Source organism: Aethina tumida, chromosome 3, assembly GCF_024364675.1.
Source record: "Aethina tumida isolate Nest 87 chromosome 3, icAetTumi1.1, whole genome shotgun sequence".
NCBI classification, from domain to species: Eukaryota; Metazoa; Arthropoda; class Insecta; order Coleoptera; family Nitidulidae; genus Aethina; species Aethina tumida.
In genome coordinates this window covers 4,664,766-4,684,971 of record NC_065437.1, presented here as the reverse complement: position 1 = coordinate 4,684,971, position 20,206 = coordinate 4,664,766, and the positions used below count along the sequence as shown (strand labels likewise).

At 22.6% G+C, this 20,206-nt stretch overlaps 1 long non-coding RNA gene across 2 annotated transcripts in view; it reads left to right on the top strand.

The window, feature by feature from the left end:
* LOC109597275 (uncharacterized) overlaps positions 1–20,206 on the top strand; it is a 52,295-nt gene that overhangs the window by 14,409 nt on the left and 17,680 nt on the right. Inside the window, exons 2-4 of one of the 2 annotated variants that reach the window (XR_007547590.1) lie at positions 7,186–7,472; positions 9,499–9,532; positions 12,234–12,451. This is a non-coding gene — a long non-coding RNA (uncharacterized LOC109597275). The remainder of the gene's footprint in view (positions 1–7,185; positions 7,473–9,498; positions 9,533–12,233; positions 12,452–20,206) is intronic. The other variant, XR_002191418.2, reaches the window with a different exon arrangement.

The window sequence follows — 20,206 nt, the reverse complement described above, 5'->3', positions numbered from 1 at the left end:
TTCATTATTATTGTTAGTTGAATTCCTAACATTTATAAAATATATTAAATATTAAAATTACTACAATGGTTATTACCCACTGTTTAATAATATTATTAGTGTATCTTATTTTCATTCACAATTTATTATGTGTAAATTGAATTTTTTACTTCTACAAAACAGATTAAACATAAAAATTAGCAAAGTGACTATTACCCACTATTTAATAATATTATTAATTTGGTTTGCCTTAGATCAATTCATTATAATTGTGAATTGAATTTTTTTACATTTATAAAATAGATTATGCATTAAAATTAAGATTACCCACTATTTAAAACACTCATTATTATTGATAGTTGAATTTCTGACATTTATAAAATATATTAAATATTATTACTACTGTAATGAGTGTTACCCACTGTTGTAAACTGAATATTTTATATTTATAAAATAGATTAGACATTAAAATTACGATTACTCGCTATTTAAAATATCCATTATTATTGTTAGTTGAGTTTCTAACATTTATAAAATATATTAAACATTAAAATTACTACAATGGTTATTACCCACTGTTTAATAATATTATTAGTGTATCTTATTTTCATTCACAATTCATTATGTGTAAATTGAATTTTTTACTTCTACAAAACAGATTAAACATAAAAATTAGCAAAGTGACTATTACCCACTATTTAATAATATTATTAATTTGGTTTGCCGTAGATCAATTCATTATAATTGTGAATTGAATTTTTTTACATTTATAAAATAGATTATGCATTAAAATTAAGATTACCCACTATTTAAAACACTCATTATTATTGATAGTTGAATTTCTGACATTTATAAAATATATTAAATATTATTACTACTGTAATGAGTGTTACCCACTGTTGTAAACTGAATATTTTATATTTATAAAATAGATTAGACATTAAAATTACAATTATTCACTACTTAAAACATTCATTATTATTGTTAGTTGAATTCCTAACATTTATAAAATATATTAAATATTAAAATTACTACAATGGTTATTACCCACTGTTTAATAATATTATTAGTGTATCTTATTTTCATTCACAATTCATTATGTGTAAATTGAATTTTTTACATCTATAAAACAGATTAAACATAAAAATTAGTATAGTGACTATTACCCACTATTTAATAATATTATTAATTTGGTTTGCCTTAGATCAATTCATTATAATTGTGAATTGAATTTTTTTACATTTATAAAATAGATTATGCATTAAATTTAAGATTACCCACTATTTAAAACACTCATTATTATTGATAGTTGAATTTCTGACATTTATAAAATATATTAAATATTATTACTACTGTAATGAGTGTTATCCACTGTTGTAAACTGAATATTTTATATTTATAAAATAGATTAGACATTAAAATTACAATTATTCACTACTTAAAACATTCATTATTATTGTTAGTTGAATTCCTAACATTTATAAAATATATTAAATATTAAAATTACTACAATGGTTATTACCCACTGTTTAATAATATTATTAGTGTATCTTATTTTCATTCACAATTCATTATGTGTAAATTGAATTTTTTACTTCTACAAAACAGATTAAACATAAAAATTAGCATAGTGACTATTACCCACTATTTAATAATATTATTAATTTGGTTTGCCTTAGATCAATTCATTATAATTGTGAATTGAATTTTTTTACATTTATAAAATAGATTATGCATTAAAATTAAGATTACCCACTATTTAAAACACTCATTATAATTGATAGTTGAATTTCTGACATTTATAAAATATATTAAATATTATTACTACTGTAATGAGTGTTACCCACTGTTGTAAACTGAATATTTTATATTTATAAAATAGATTAGACATTAAAATTACAATTATTCACTACTTAAAACATTCATTATTATTGTTAGTTGAATTCCTAACATTTATAAAATATATTAAATATTAAAATTACTACAATGGTTATTACCCACTGTTTAATAATATTATTAGTGTATCTTATTTTCATTCACAATTCATTATGTGTAAATTGAATTTTTTACTTCTACAAAACAGATTAAACATAAAAATTAGCATAGTGACTATTACCCACTATTTAATAATTTTATTAATTTGGTTTGCCTTAGATCAATTCATTATAATTGTGAATTGAATTTTTTTACATTTATAAAATAGATTATGCATTAAAATTAAGATTACCCACTATTTAAAACACTCATTATTATTGATAGTTGAATTTCTGACATTTATAAAATATATTAAATATTATTACTACTGTAATGAGTGTTACCCACTGTTGTAAACTGAATATTTTATATTTATAAAATAGATTAGACATTAAAATTACAATTATTCACTACTTAAAACATTCATTATTATTGTTAGTTGAATTCCTAACATTTATAAAATATATTAAATATTAAAATTACTACAATGGTTATTACCCACTGTTTAATAATATTATTAGTGTATCTTATTTTCATTCACAATTCATTATGTGTAAATTGAATTTTTTACTTCTACAAAACAGATTAAACATAAAAATTAGCAAAGTGACTATTACCCACTATTTAATAATATTATTAATTTGGTTTGCCTTAGATCAATTCATTATAATTGTGAATTGAATTTTTTTACATTTATAAAATAGATTATGCATTAAAATTAAGATTACCCACTATTTAAAACACTCATTATTATTGATAGTTGAATTTCTGACATTTATAAATATATTAAATATTATTACTACTGTAATGAGTGTTGCCCACTGTTGTAAACTGAATATTTTATATTTATAAAATAGATTAGACATTAAAATTACAATTATTCACTACTTAAAACATTCATTATTATTGTTAGTTGAATTCCTAACATTTATAAAATATATTAAATATTAAAATTACTACAATGGTTATTACCCACTGTTTAATAATATTATTAGTGTATCTTATTTTCATTCACAATTCATTATGTGTAAATTGAATTTTTTACTTCTACAAAACAGATTAAACATAAAAATTAGCATAGTGACTATTACCCACTATTTAATAATATTATTAATTTGGTTTGCCTTAGATCAATTCATTATAATTGTGAATTGAATTTTTTTACATTTATAAAATAGATTATGCATTAAAATTAAGATTACCCACTATTTAAAACACTCATTATTATTGATAGTTGAATTTCTGACATTTATAAAATATATTAAATATTATTACTACTGTAATGAGTATTACCCATTGTTGTAAACTGAATATTTTATATTTATAAAAGAGATTGGACATTAAAATTACTATTACTCACTATTTAAATCATTCATTATTATTGTTAGTTGAATTTCTAACATTTATAAAATATATTAAACATTAAAATTACTACAATGGTTAATAATATTATTAGTGTATTTTATTTTCATTCACAATTCATTATGTGTAAATTGAATTTTTTACATCTATAAAACAGATTAAATATAAAAATTAGTATAGTGATTATTACCCACTATTTAATAATATTATTAATTTGGTTTGCCGTAGATCAATTCATTATAATTGTGAATTGAATTTTTTTACATTTATAAAATAGATTATGCATTAAAATTAAGATTACCCACTATTTAAAACACTCATTATTATTGATAGTTGAATTTCTGACATTTATAAAATATATTAAATATTATTACTACTGTAATGAGTGTTACCCACTGTTGTAAACTGAATATTTTATATTTATAAAATAGATTAGACATTAAAATTACAATTATTCACTACTTAAAACATTCATTATTATTGTTAGTTGAATTCCTAACATTTATAAAATATATTAAATATTAAAATTACTACAATGGTTATTACCCACTGTTTAATAATATTATTAGTGTATCTTATTTTCATTCACAATTCATTATGTGTAAATTGAATTTTTTACTTCTACAAAACAGATTAAACATAAAAATTAGCATAGTGACTATTACCCACTATTTAATAATATTATTAATTTGGTTTGCCTTAGATCAATTCATTATAATTGTGAATTGAATTTTTTTACATTTATAAAATAGATTATGCATTAAAATTAAGATTACCCACTATTTAAAACACTCATTATAATTGATAGTTGAATTTCTGACATTTATAAAATATATTAAATATTATTACTACTGTAATGAGTGTTACCCACTGTTGTAAACTGAATATTTTATATTTATAAAATAGATTAGACATTAAAATTACAATTATTCACTACTTAAAACATTCATTATTATTGTTAGTTGAATTCCTAACATTTATAAAATATATTAAATATTAAAATTACTAAAATGGTTATTACCCACTGTTTAATAATATTATTAGTGTATCTTATTTTCATTCACAATTCATTATGTGTAAATTGAATTTTTTACATCTATAAAACAGATTAAACATAAAAATTAGTATAGTGATTATTACCCACTATTTAATAATATTATTAATTTGGTTTGCCGTAGATCAATTCATTATAATTGTGAATTGAATTTTTTTACATTTATAAAATAGATTATGCATTAAAATTAAGATTACCCACTATTTAAAACACTCATTATAATTGATAGTTGAATTTCTGACATTTATAAAATATATTAAATATTACTACTGTAATGAGTGTTACCCACTGTTGTAAACTGAATATTTTATATTTATAAAATAGATTAGACATTAAAATTACAATTATTCACTACTTAAAACATTCATTATTATTGTTAGTTGAATTCCTAACATTTATAAAATATATTAAATATTAAAATTACTACAATGGTTATTACCCACTGTTTAATAATATTATTAGTGTATCTTATTTTCATTCACAATTCATTATGTGTAAATTGAATTTTTTACTTCTACAAAACAGATTAAACATAAAAATTAGCAAAGTGACTATTACCCACTATTTAATAATATTATTAATTTGGTTTGCCTTAGATCAATTCATTATAATTGTGAATTGAATTTTTTTACATTTATAAAATAGATTATGCATTAAAATTAAGATTACCCACTATTTAAAACACTCATTATTATTGATAGTTGAATTTCTGACATTTATAAAATATATTAAATATTATTACTACTGTAATGAGTGTTACCCACTGTTGTAAACTGAATATTTTATATTTATAAAATAGATTAGACATTAAAATTACGATTACTCGCTATTTAAAATATCCATTATTATTGTTAGTTGAGTTTCTAACATTTATAAAATATATTAAACATTAACATTACTACAATGGTTATTACCCACTGTTTAATAATATTATTAGTGTATTTTATTTTCATTCACAATTCATTATGTGTAAATTGAATTTTTTACATCTATAAAACAGATTAAACATAAAAATTAGTATAGTGATTATTACCCACTATTTAATAATATTATTAATTTGGTTTGCCGTAGATCAATTCATTATAATTGTGAATTGAATTTTTTTACATTTATAAAATAGATTATGCATTAAAATTAAGATTACCCACTATTTAAAACACTCATTATTATTGATAGTTGAATTTCTGACATTTATAAAATATATTAAATATTATTACTACTGTAATGAGTGTTATCCACTGTTGTAATCTGAATATTTTATATTTATAAAATAGATTAGACATTAAAATTACGATTGCTCACTATTTAAAACATTTATTATTATTTTTAGTTGAGTTTCTAACATTTATAAAATATATTAAACATTAAAATTACTACAATGGTTATTATCCACTGTTGAATAATATTATTAGTGTAGTTTATTTTCATTCACAATTCATTATGTGTAAATTGAATTTTTTACATCTACAAAATAGATTAAACATAAAAATTAGTACAGTGACTATTACCCACTATTTAATAATATTATTAGTTTGATTTGCTTTAGGTCAATTAATTATAATTGTTAGCTGAGATTCTAACATTTATAAAATATATTAAACATTAAAATTACTACAATGGTTATTACCCACTGTTTAATAATATTATTAGTGTAGTTTATTTTCATTCACAATTCATTATATGTAAATTGAATTTTTTACATCTACAAAAGACATTAAAGATAAAAATTAGTACAGTGACTATTATCCACTATTTAATAATATTATTAGTTTGGTTTGCTTGAGATCAATTAGTTATAATTGTGAATTGAATTTTTTACATTTATAAAATAGGTTATACATTAAAATTAATATGACCCACTATTTAAAACACTAATTATTATTGATAGTTGAATTCCTGACATTTATAAAATATATTAAATATTATTACTACTGTAATGAGTATTACCCACTGCTGTAAACTGAATATTTTATATTTATAAAATAGGTTAGACATTAAAATTACGATTACTCACTATTTAAAACAATCATTATTATTGTTAGTTCAATTTCTACCATTTATAAAATATATTAAACATTAAAATTACTACAATGAATATTACTCACTGTTTAATAATATTATTAGTGTAGTTTATTTTCATTCACAATTCATTATGTGTAAATTGAATTTTTTATATCTACAAAACAGATTAAACATAAAAATTAGTACAGTGACTATTACCTACTGTTTAATAATATTATTAGTTTGCTTTGCTTTAGATCAATTCATTATAATTGTGAATTGAATTTTTTACAATTATAAAATAGATTATACATTAAATTAAGATTATTTAAAACACTCATTATTATTATTAGTTGAACTTCTGACATTTATAAAATATATTAAATATTATTACTACTATAATGACTATTACCCACTGTTGTGAATTGAATATTTTATATTTATAAAGTAGAATAGACATTAAAATTAAGATTACCCACTATTTAAAACACTCATTATATTGTTAGTTGATTTCTGACATTTATAAAATATACTAAATACTATACTATAATGACCATTACCCACTTTTTATTTATACTACTTTAACTTGATCAATTAAAAGAGCTATTTATAATTACAACGTTTTAAAATGAGTTCACAGAGGGTTGGAGCTGTTGACTAGCTGAACAAATCCGCGTTTAATTAACGATCGCAATGATCCCATGGCAAAATCATAATTTAATTCGGTCCCCGGAGCGATTAGGCCTTCGACATCCGGGGCTTTACTCGGGACATTCGCCTCCTCGCTCCGATTGACGAAAAAAATATTTTTCCAGGGCGCAATCACGTTCCGTCGCACACAAAATGGAATTTCTGGCCCACATTTCCACATTGTAGGCGTGCTGTAGGGACGAAACGGCACAAGGACCGGCCGAGCCGGAGGACGGGGGACACGGGAAGGGGTGTGGAAGGGAAGCGGATTCAACCGGGAACCGGCAACGATCATCCCGGGACCCGTATTCGAAACGAGAACGCCAACTGAACCGGGCAGGGCGAGAATGGAGGATGGAGTGTTTTTCGGTTACGTGCCTTGCGGGCTCCGGCTCTTTTACATGGCGACCAGGTAAACTCGATTCTTATTTTTTAGGCATGGCCGTTTTGTCACATTGTTTTCGTGTCGTTTCTGTTCGATTTTCTCGCTTAAATATTTGAAAAATCTTATATAAAACATTATTTTTTCTCCCTTTTTAATCAATTTATGACAGATTTAAATTTATTAAGTGTGTTTATGTTACATTATTTAAGTAGAAAGATAAATTATATAATTGTTAGGTTAGATTTAAGTATATGTTTCTAAATAGCCTTACAAAAATTAATTTGTATTAGAAATTTGTGTAAATATAAATCAACAATTAAAAAGACATTTTTAATTAAATGGAGAACATAATAAATGCATTAAATCTTAACTTTGAGTGAACTGTTACATTATGTTTAAATATACTATAAAGTTCAATTAAAAAATAAATAATTAATTTTTGTTAAAATTATTTATTGCATGTAATATAAAAGTTGTAACTTCCATAAATTAATTAGTTAATTAGAACCTTAAAGAGTAAACATGAAATTTTCAGTAGATTATTAATAATGATAATAAATTTATTATTATTTTTTTTAATTATAGAAGACATAGACAGCATGTTTGTATAAATAATATTCGTAAAATGATAAAATTCATCATTTATTAAACAAATAACAAATCAACATGTGAATATAAATAATATTCGTAGAATGATAAAAATATATCTTTTATTAAACAAATAATAAATTAAAATGACTTTTGTAAACTTGAAAAAATGTATCAAACATAAGATATCATTTTATTTGAATGTGTTTTTATTTAAATGTTTATTAGTTATAACTTATAATGTCAAAATAATCATCATTGGGATTTTTTTAACTACTACATATATTAACGCTTTTTATATATTTAATGTTTAATTAAATTTCATGTAAATTTTTAGTATAATCATTTTTCTTTTTTTTATTTATAATCAGCAATTATTTTTTATTTTAATTGTACAACTTTATTAAATATTTAAATTATGTAATATATTTAATGTACATTACTTGCTTAGTTCAAAATAATAAAAGATGCAGTTAAACTACATTTAAGGGGGTCACTGGTTAATTAATAAATTTCTCCCAGTTTTTATATTTTTATTTTTATATAAACTTTATTGTGAAATGTAAGAAAAATTATTTGATATTTTTTGTAAAGGAAATCTACAACATAATAAATTTATGGGTTACAAAATATTTACTTTTCTTCGTAAAAATATATAATATTAACAATATTTTTAATTATATTCATGTATTACTTTATTTTTTATTTATACACTTTATTAATTAATTAATTACTGATATAGATATATTTATTTATACATTTTTTGCTTATTTCAGAATAATAAAAAATATAGTTAAACTACTTTTAAGAGTCGGGTTATTAATAAATTTCTCCTAAATCTTATATTTTTAGTTTTGTAAATTTTAATAATATTTTGTTGTGTAATGTAAGAAACATTGTTCAATATTAAATTATTAAAACTATGTTTATTATTAATAAGAATTTATAATTATGTATAATTTTTAGATAATATTTTAGTATAATTTATTTATACACATTATTAATTAATTAATTATTATATACATTGCTTCAGTATTTCAGAATACTAAAAAACGCAATTAAACCACTTTTATATAGTTCATATATTTTTCTTTTTGTAAATTTTAATAATACTTTGTTGTGAAATAAAATAATAATTATTTAATTTTTTATGAGTACCTACAACATATTAAATATATTTATTTATTTCAAAATAATATAAAATACAGATAAATAACTTTTAAGGGGGTCAGTTGTTAATTAATAAATTGTTCCTAAATCTTTTCTTTTTCTTTTTGTAATTTTAAGTAATACTTTATCAATATCTACAACCTATTAAATTTTTCGATTATTTTACTGTAAAAATATTCATAATTGTGTATAATTTGTACATTATATTCTAATATAACTATAATCAATTTTATTTACACATATTATTAATTAATTATTAATACAAATATATTTATACATTACCTTCTTGTTTCAGAATAAAAAAATGCAGTTAAACTACTTTTAAGGGGGTAAGTTATTAATTAATAAATTTTTTCCAGTTTATATGTTTTTTTCTTTTTTTACATTTGAATAATACTTTATTGTAAAATGTAAGAAAAATTGTTGAAATAATTTTTATTATAAATATCTATATCATATTAAACTACAAAACATGTTCTTCTATATAAAAATATGTATACGTAAAAATATTTATAATTATGTACAATTTTTACTTGATAATTTAGTACAATTCATATCTATTTATTTTTTATTTATACATATTATAAATTAATTAATTATTAATATAAATATATTTATACGTTACTCTTTGGTTTTGAATATAAAAAATACAATAAATTTTTCCCAGTTCATATATTTTTTCTTTTTGTAAATTTTAATAATACTTTGTTTGTAAGAAAAATTGTTGAAATATTTTTTATTATAAATATTTACAACATATTAAATTTATCGATTACAAAATATATATTTTTCTGTATAAAAATGTGTATTATTAAAAAATATTGATAATTATGTATAATTTTTACATGATATTCTTGTATAATTTATATCAATTAATTTATTATTATTTAATTAATTATTATTAATATAAATATATTTATACATTCGTTATTTAATTATAATAAAAAATGTAGTTAAGTGTTTAAGAGGGTCAGTTGTTAATTAATATATTTTTCCCAATTCATATATTTTTTATTAAAAATATCTACAATTTGTTAAATTTATCGATTTCTGTACAAAAATTTTAAAAATATGTATTAAATTAAAATTATACATAATTTTATCTAACTTATGTCAAGTTATTTTTTACAATTATTAATATAAATATATTTCTTAATGAAACAATTTACTAACTTTAAAAATAGACCAATTTATTCAAAATTTATTTATGTAACCATATTAATAAAGAAATTACGTATTTTTAAATAAAGAGAAATTTCAAACAGTGTAATTTACTTTCTTATTTTTATATGATAATGTTAATATTTCGACAAACATAAACTTACGTTACAAATTCTCATTAATAATTTTAATATATCCCCTAAAAATAATAATAAATAATAGCTTTTTATAATGTTTACACTTTGCAAAATTTAACTTTTTATTGTTTGTTTTAAAATTTAAATATTCATATTCGTAAATAATGAAATAAATTTCATTCAAATTTTTCATATAAAATATTTAAATAATGTATTAGTTTTTTAGTTAATCTGCCATAATGTTAAAATATAAATGACTAATCAAGAAATAACAAATTATTTGTTATTAATAATATTGTTTAATCATTATTATTTTTGTTTATTAATAATAATTATTACGCTAATAGATAAAAAAACATATTTAAAATTAACATCTGGGTAAAATTAAATTAATTCCATTAACAATTTTTTATTTTAAATAAATCAAGTAAAAATTAAGTAGAATTAATATTTAATTGTTCAGAAATTTAAACATATAAATAATGAAGAATAGTTATTTATAGTTAATACAAAGCTTATTTTATATTTAATTAAATGAATTTTTAAGTAATTTTAATTTCAAATTTAAATATTCATATTGGTAAATAAATTTCATTCAAATTTCTTATATAAAATTTTAAAATAATATAATAGTTTTTTAGTTAATATGTCATAATGTTAAAATATAAATGATTAATTAAAAAATAACAAATATTCCATTATTAAGAATATTGTTTATTCTTTATTATATTTATTTATTAATAATAATAATAATAATGCCAATTGATAAAAATATACATATTTAAAATAAACATCTGGGAAAACTTAAATTAATATGTAATTATCCAGAAATTTATACAAATATTTTTTTTTTCAAAAGTTCTTTTTTAATATATTTATATTAAATTTTATATTTATTTGTATGTATATAAGAAATCTCAAAATATTTAAGAATAATAATTTACAGTTAATATAATTTCTTATTTTATATTTAATTAAATGAATTTTTAAGTAATTTTAATTAAAATAATAATACTTAATTTAATATTTACTATTATAATATTAAAATTTAAGAAACTAATAGAATATTTTAAATTTAAACTTTTGGTAATTACAAAAAATTACTAATTACAATACAGGATGTAAAAATATGCATTAGAATTTATATTATATAATAATGTTTTATTGTTTACTGTTACATATTAAAATTCAACAAACAAATTAATAGTGTATTAATTACGAAGCAGAGTGTAAAGTACTTTAGCAACGCTCTTTATTGTCTTTTATATCTTTTTGGGGGACTTTTAAGAGCTTATTTTATTTTTATTCTATACGAATCAGGGAACTTGTTTCTGTATTACATACTTATACAAGTAATAGTACTCTTTCTTCTTGATCAGAAGAGAAATCTTATCTTACACTATTAAAACAAAAACATCAAATGAAATTTAATTGAAACTTGTCAACTTGCTTTTTATATATAACACATTCTAAATATAACGCGTACAATTACAAGAAAGTTCCGTTCGTAGTTTCCCCACGAATTCCTGATTGGTATGACTACGTACGAACCGGATGTCCGGATTCAAGACCGATATAATAAATTGCATTCACTTGGTTGGCATTTTGTTTATATGTAACCTTCACGGATTCATACATAAATTCATTAAATGGAATTTGAAAAATCCCATCGTCGATATTAAGTTTGTTTGATCGTTAAGCCATAACCTAACCAGGAATTAATTTTGTCCAGCGTTTAAATGCTTGGGAATAAATGGACAGTGACCGATGGCACGTAGCGGACTGAGATGTGGGCAGACGGAATTGGCGGCGTCCCGGGTGATGGTAAAACGAGACCCAGACGATCGAAACTGGTTTTGTATGGGAGGCTTAAACGCGAAAGGCCTTTCGCGTCCGAAATGGAAATAACGTGCAACCTCTGCCGGAGCGGGGAAATGTGACTCATTTTAGGTATGTTGATTGTTTTCGTTTTAAATTGGGTTAGTGGATTGCTTGGCCGTTAAATCGTCTCGCGAAACTTAATATTTAAATGGAAACTGGCCGTGAAATATTAAACAACGGATTCAGACGGAATTTCCTTGGATTATTCACGTACTGAATTTTAATCAATGATCAAATTATATGAAAAAATAAAATAATCGTAGAACCTACAATATTACTGTGCGATCAAAAATGATTGACCAAAACTAAATCTGTAATGTTAACATCAATTTTGACGTCTTTAAGCTAATTTTTTGAATGTAGCTTGATTTAAACAGTAAATTATTGTGTATTAATTAGTTATTCAGTAAATGATTAAATATTAATGTCCGAAATATTCGTAATATAATAATACAGTATGATCAAAATTGATTGACAAGAAGAAAGTCCCATTAACTGTGATTAACGGTCTGTTAAAAGTGATGATAGATTTTAACACTTCCTTTCATTTGTACATTGACTTAAATCATTAAAATCATTTAGTATCAATTTTGATTGAATTAATTTATAAAGTAATTTATTTCCAATAAATTAGTTAATTTTGAGAGTTTAGTTAGAAATATACAAGTTTGAAAATAGGAAAAGATGTCCATAAAACTGAAATTATGCTTAGAAAAGAAGTTTGTAGTATATAATAATAATGTATGATTAAAATTGAACGATAAGTAAAAACTACCTTATGGTCATAAATGATTGATGGTATCAAAAAAGTGATGGTAGATGAAACATTTCCTTTTATTTGCACAAATTGTATTAAAGCCTTTAATCCTGATTTAATTAATTTATAAAGTAAATTATTTTTAATAAATTAGTCAATTTTAAAAGTTTAGTTAGAAAAATACAAGTTTTAAAATAAGAAAAGATGGAAACAAAGAATAGATTCAATTATGTCTAAATAAACTGAAATTATGTTGAGAAATTTTCTTTACAATGTTGCCAACTATACATTCATTTTCAGTTTTATTATATTATATATCTCTGGAGTAGAAAATTTCCACTTATTGTCTATTTACAAATTGGATCAATGATAATATTTAATAAACATTATACTAATCTGAAATAATCGTACAATAGAATCACACCTTTAGTATCAATTTTAATAGTTTCAGGATAAGTTTTTAAACATAGTTTGATGGGATGAATTTACAAAATAATTTATTTACAATAAATTAGTTAATTTTGAGGGCTTAAACAGAATTAAAATTGATTGACAGAAAGAAATTACTGTACGGTCATAAATGATTGGCTATATCTTAAAAGTGATAGTACATAAAATATTTCCTTTCATTTGTATATTGAATAAAATTATACTAAAATCACACCTTTAGTATCAATTTTAATCGTTTCAGGATAAGTTTTTGAACATAGTTTGACGGAATGAATTTACAAAATAATTTATTTACAATAAATTAATTAATTTTGAGAGTTTAAACAGAATTAAAATTGATTGACGAAGAAATTACTGTATGGTCATAAATGATTGGCTATATCTTAAAAGTGATGGTACATAAAATATTTCCTTTCATTTGTATATTGAATAAAATTATACTAAAATCACACCTTTAGTATCAATTTTAATAGTTTCAGGATAAGTTTTTGCACATAGTTTGACAGAAAGAATTCACAAAATAATTTATTTACAATAAATTAGTTAATTTTGAGAGTTTAGACAGAATTAAAATTGATTAACAGGAAAAAACTACTGTACGGTCATAAATGATTGGCCATATCTTAAATGTGTTGGTAGAGGAAATATTTCCTTTCATTTGTAAATTGAATCAAATTATACTAAAATCACCTTTAGTATCAATTTTAATAGCTTCAGGATGAGTTTTTTTAACATAGTTTGACGGAATGAATTTATAAAATCAATTATTTACAATAAATTAATTAATTTTGATACTTTAGATAGAATTATAATTGGAAAATAATAAAGAATAAATGCAATTATATTATTTCCAAATTAACTGAAATTATACTTCGAAAGTTTCTGTACAATATAAACAACCACAAATTAATTATAAGTTTTTTTATATTATTTGTTTATGGAGAAATTGTTCCACTTATTGTCTTCTGAGAAATAGAATCAATAATGAAATTTAATTAATAATTATAATCTAAAATAATGGAGGAATATCTGATAGACACAAAACCTACAATTGATATTAAAATAGTTCAAAATATATGTGTAGTTTAGTACAAAAAAATTTACAATATGAAATTAGAATTTAGGATAGAAAATCTAATTTTTAAATTTAAATTTAAAATTTTTATTGATCAATTTATTCATTAAATATCGAACATAAATTCGAATTAATTCTTTATTTTATTTTGATTTAAAACTTTTTATTCTGTTTTCAAATTTCGATATTGGTATCGATAATTGACGTTTTTAAGTTTAATTTAACTTAATTAATATAAACCGTAATTTATTTTCTATTAACTAGTTACTGAGTCAATGATAAATTTGATAATTGTAGAATATGACTCACTATGATCAAAATTGGTTAATTGAAGAAATTATCGTCCGGACATAAATGATTAATTATATCTTAAAGGTGATGGTAATTATATATTTCCTCCCTCCTTATTAATTCTGATGTTTCCAAGTTAAACTTGAAGTTTCATATAAGTAATAAAATATTAATTTATTTTCTATAGCTATATAATATAATAATAATATATAATTATATTATAATTTAAAATAATCATATAACATAATAGAGTGTTAAGAAATAATTGCCAAAATAAATTACTGTGTTACTTTGAAATAAGTATTATTTCACACACAAAAAAAGTGAATCAATGACTAAATGTAGTCAGCATCTTTATCTATTAATCTAAATTAATTCTCTTGAAAAAGCTACCGTGTGATCAAAAGTGATTGTCTGGAGAAAACACCGTGTGATGACATATGATTGACTTCAAAAATATTATATTAAATAATGGTATACTGAACCGGATTAAAGTCGCATCGTTAACATCAATTTTGGTGTCTTCTGAACATAATTTGCTCCAATCAATTTAAAAATATTATCTAATAATCTAAATTAATTCACCTGTAAAAACCACCGTGGGATCACAAATGATTGATCCCATAGTATCCTTAAAAAAAAAAAAATAATGAAAATATTTCATACATTGAATTACACACGTATTGTTAACATCAGTTTTGACAGATTAATTTATTTAAATTTTTAATTTTGTCTTAAATAATTTAAAAATATCATAATCTGTAATAATAAATTGTAAAATTACTATATGGCCAAATATGATTGACTGAAGAAAACTTGTGATCTTAAATGATTTACCATAAAAAATAGTTGAATTGTTTCATTCTCTTCAATATATACAACAAGATTAAATTCGCATCATTAATATTAATTTTGACGTCTCCAATTTTAGTTTCTGAACTTGCTTGTTTAAATTAATTTAAGACGATCATTATCTAATAACTAAAATTAATTCTTCGGATAAAACTACGGTGTGATCAACTTATAGTGTGATCACAAATGATTGATTTTATTGTTTATTGTTTAAAACATAGTTAAAACTTCTTTTACATATTGAATAAGATTAAATTTGCATCATTAGTATCAATTTATGAGCCTTGAATTAATTAAAAAAATGTCATTATCTAACGTTCTGAATTAATTCATTAGAAAAAAAATACAGTGTGATCAAAGATGATTTACCGTGTATTTTAAAAAAATGTTAAATTTACATCCATAGTATGAATGTAGACTTCCTGAATTTAGCTGGGCAAAATTAATTCTACAATAGAAATGTCTTATCTAATGTTCTAAATTAATTCTTCAGAAAAAAATACGGTGTAATCAAAGATGATTTACCATTTATTTAAAAAAAAAAAAATGTTAAATTTACGTCAATAATATCAATGTAGAAGATTTGAGATTAAGTTCCTGAATTTAGCTAGGTAGAATTGATTCTAAAAATGTCTTATCTAACTAAATAAATTCATCAGAAAAAAACTACAATGTGATCAAAGATGATTTTCTGTTTATTTTTTAAATAATTAGTTACAACTTCTGTCCTTTGTATATATTGAACAAGATTAAATTTACATCATTAATATCAATGTAAAAGTTTTGAGACTAAGTTCCTGAATTTAGCTGGACAAAATTAATTCTAGAAATGTCTTATCCAACGTTCTAACTTAATTCATCAGAAAAAACTTCAGTGTAAATAAAGATGATTTACCGTTAATTTAAAAAAAAATTGTTAAATTTACGTCGATAATGTCAATGTAGAAGACTTGAGACTAAGTTCCTGAATTTAGCTAGGCAGAATTAATTCTAAAAATGTCTTATCCAACTTTCTAAATTTTATCAGAAAAAAACTACAATGTGATCAAAAAGGATTAACCGTTTTTTTAATTAATTAGTTACAACTTTTGTTCTTCTTATATATCGAACAAGATTAAATTTATATCATTAATATTAATGTAAAAGTCTCGAGACTAAGTTCCTGAATTTAGCTGGGCAGAATTAATTCTAGAAATGTCGTATCTAAAGTTCTAAATTAATTACTACAGTGTAATCAAAGATGATTTACCGTTTATTTAAAAAAAATTGTTAAATTTACGTCAATAATATCAATGTAGAAGACTTGAGATTAAGTTCCTGAATTTAGTTAGAAAGCATTAATTCTAAAAATGTCTTTTCTAACTTTCTAAATCAATTCATCAGAAAAAAACTACAGTGTAATCAAAGTTGATTTACCGTTTATTTTTTTAAATGATTAGTTACAACTGTAACTGTCTGTTCTTCTTATATATTGAACAAGATTAAATTTACATCATTAATATCAATGTAAATGTTTCGAGACTAAGTTTCTGAATTTAGTTGGGCAAAATTATTTCTAGAAATGTCTTATCTTACGTTCTAAATTAATTCTTCAGAAAAAACTACAATGTAATCAAATACGATTTACCGTTTATTTAAAAAAAATTGTTAAATTTACGTCAATAATATCAATTTCGGATTAAGTTCCTGAATTTAGTTAGGCAGAATTAATTCTAAATATGTCTTATCTAACTTTCTAAATAATTTTATCAGAAAAAAAACTACAATTCTATTAAAAAGGATTAACCTTCTTTAATTAATTAGTTACAACTTCTGTTCTTATATATTGAACAAGATTAAGTTTACATTATTAATGTCAATGTAAAAGTCTTGAGACTAAGATCCTGAATTTAGCTTTAAAAATGTTTTATCTTAATTTTTAAATAAATTCATCACAAATGATGATCTTTAAAAATTATTAATACACACATTTCGTCCTCTTTTAAACATTGAACAAGATTAATATCAATTTTGAGGTTGTCACGTTAAATTTCTGATCTTTTAAATTAATTTTATAAATATTATTTAATAATCTAAATTAATTTATCATAAAAAACTACTGTGTGATCAAATATGATTGATCAAAGAAGAATACTGTGAGTTACTTAAATTCGTTCTCTTTTATCAGTTTTGACGTATTCAGAGCAGAGCTTGTCTGAATTAATTTAACAAATACTTTATTTATCATTAACTAGTAAATTTTGAATGCTTAAATGTTATTAATATTTTGAAATACTAGGAGGAATATTGTTAGTGATTTTAAGAAAATATTAGACGTGGCTGCACATTAAGGCTTTTTTGGACGTTTATTTTTGCTTTATAAGAACCATTTTACATTCAAAGTTTGAAAGCTACGTAATCTACATAGCTGCGAGAGCAAATTAATGTTATGTATGCTTTAAAGTTATCATAAGAATTTCATTAAAACTCCACGGCGAAGCTTGTAATTCGACAAAAATAGAATGAACCATCGCATTCCCATTCAGCGGACGTCCGAACAGCTGGTGCGCGAAACGCGGCCGAAGGCACCGATCTCGCCCCCAACACAAACCATCCATAACAGCGTCCTAATCTCCTGGTAGTCCGTAGCGACGGCTATAAAACGGTCAGGAGGCGCGCCGCCACCGTCGGGTGTCGTCTCCTTCGTCCGTTGCACTTGGCAACGGGACATCGCGGGGGCATCTTCCGGGGCGCCCCCGGACGCCCTGCGAGAGTTTCGGGTGCGCGGGAACGTTGGGCGTGAGTGGCGGATCGATAGAGCGTCGAAGGGTCCTCCGAAACCGTCCCCCACCACCCTCGCCGACTGCCGCTTTCGCTCTATGTGGTGTGTGTGTGTGTGTGTCGGCACGAAAGTCACAAGGCACAACGCCGCGTCGCGCCGCGTTCCCTGTCAACAAGATGCGCGATCGTTACACACAGTGTGCCGTATGCACCCGCACGTCGACGCCGACGTTGGCTTCTTTTCCCGTTCATTTCGGGGGTGGTTCGCACACCTGGCTGCTGGCTGCTGGCTGCTCACAAAAGGTAAACGCTTATTTTAATCGAAACGACGACGAAAGACGCCGCCGTCGGGCCGGCGGCCGTTTGCCGTTTGGCCGCGGGCCTTTATGGATTTTGTTTCGGGGTCGCGACTCGCTCGCGCCTCATATTCTCCTGATAGCGTTACGCCTACCGAACGCAGCGCCCAGGAGGATGTCTGGCCAGGCCGCGACGGTTTTGCGGTCGCGGGTCCCCCGTTTTATCTGAGACGCCCCGTTATTTATTGCCTCCTGTTACCGCGGCGCACTATCACTAGGCAATGTGAACTAAGGCGAAACGTAATTTTGATAAGGTTTTGGATGCGTGATCCGGATGATTGAGCGTTTTGTTACGTACGTTTTTTATTTACATTTATTTTTATAGTATGATCAAATTCAAAATTTAACACAATGCAAACGTAATGGCTTCCGGATTTTTAATAAAATTTCCTCCAAGACTTACTAAGAAAATAAAATGGTGATTCAATTAAAAACTCACATGTTGTTGTATAACTTAATTTTTTAACTTTTTGATTATTTTCCAAAAAAATTTTAATTAAAATTAAAATTCTTAACATTTTTTTATTTTCTATTAAAAATGTATATATAATAATATTATAATTTATAATACATACATTTGTAATTAAAACTATTTTTGTAGAAATTATTTATTTATAATAATATAAAGTTCAATTTTTATTTCCTCTATATCTTTTTCAATAACTGACGGAGTAAAATATTCAATAATTTTATATTTTAATGTTTTTTTCTAATATATTAAAATTTTTTGAAAAATATTAAATATATTATTATTTTTTATTTTTTTTTTTAATGTAAAATAAATTTATATGTTATATATTCTATTTTTCAATTTAGATTTTTGTAATAAAAACATGGTAAAATTTTAATATAAAAAATATATATATATACATATATAAATTTTTATAAAATTTTTTTCTCTAAATTATTTTGAAAGTAATAAATAGATCTTGTTAATTGGATTTAAAACTTAATACAATTTAAAATGGCGAATTAAAACTTATTTTTTCAATTTTTTTATTACTTTCTAAAATATTTTTATTAAAAGTTTAAAATTCTTGACATTTTTGTTTATTTATTTATTTATTTATTTATTTATTAAAATGTATATGTAATAATAATGTAATTTATTATTAAAACTATTTTTGTGGTAATAATACATTTCTAATAATATAAACAGAGTTCAATTTTTACTTCCTCTATATTTTTTTAAATAATTGACGGTGTAAAATGTTCAATAATTTTATATTTTAATATTTCTTTTTTTTTCAAATATATTAAACATTTTTTAAAAATATCAAAAA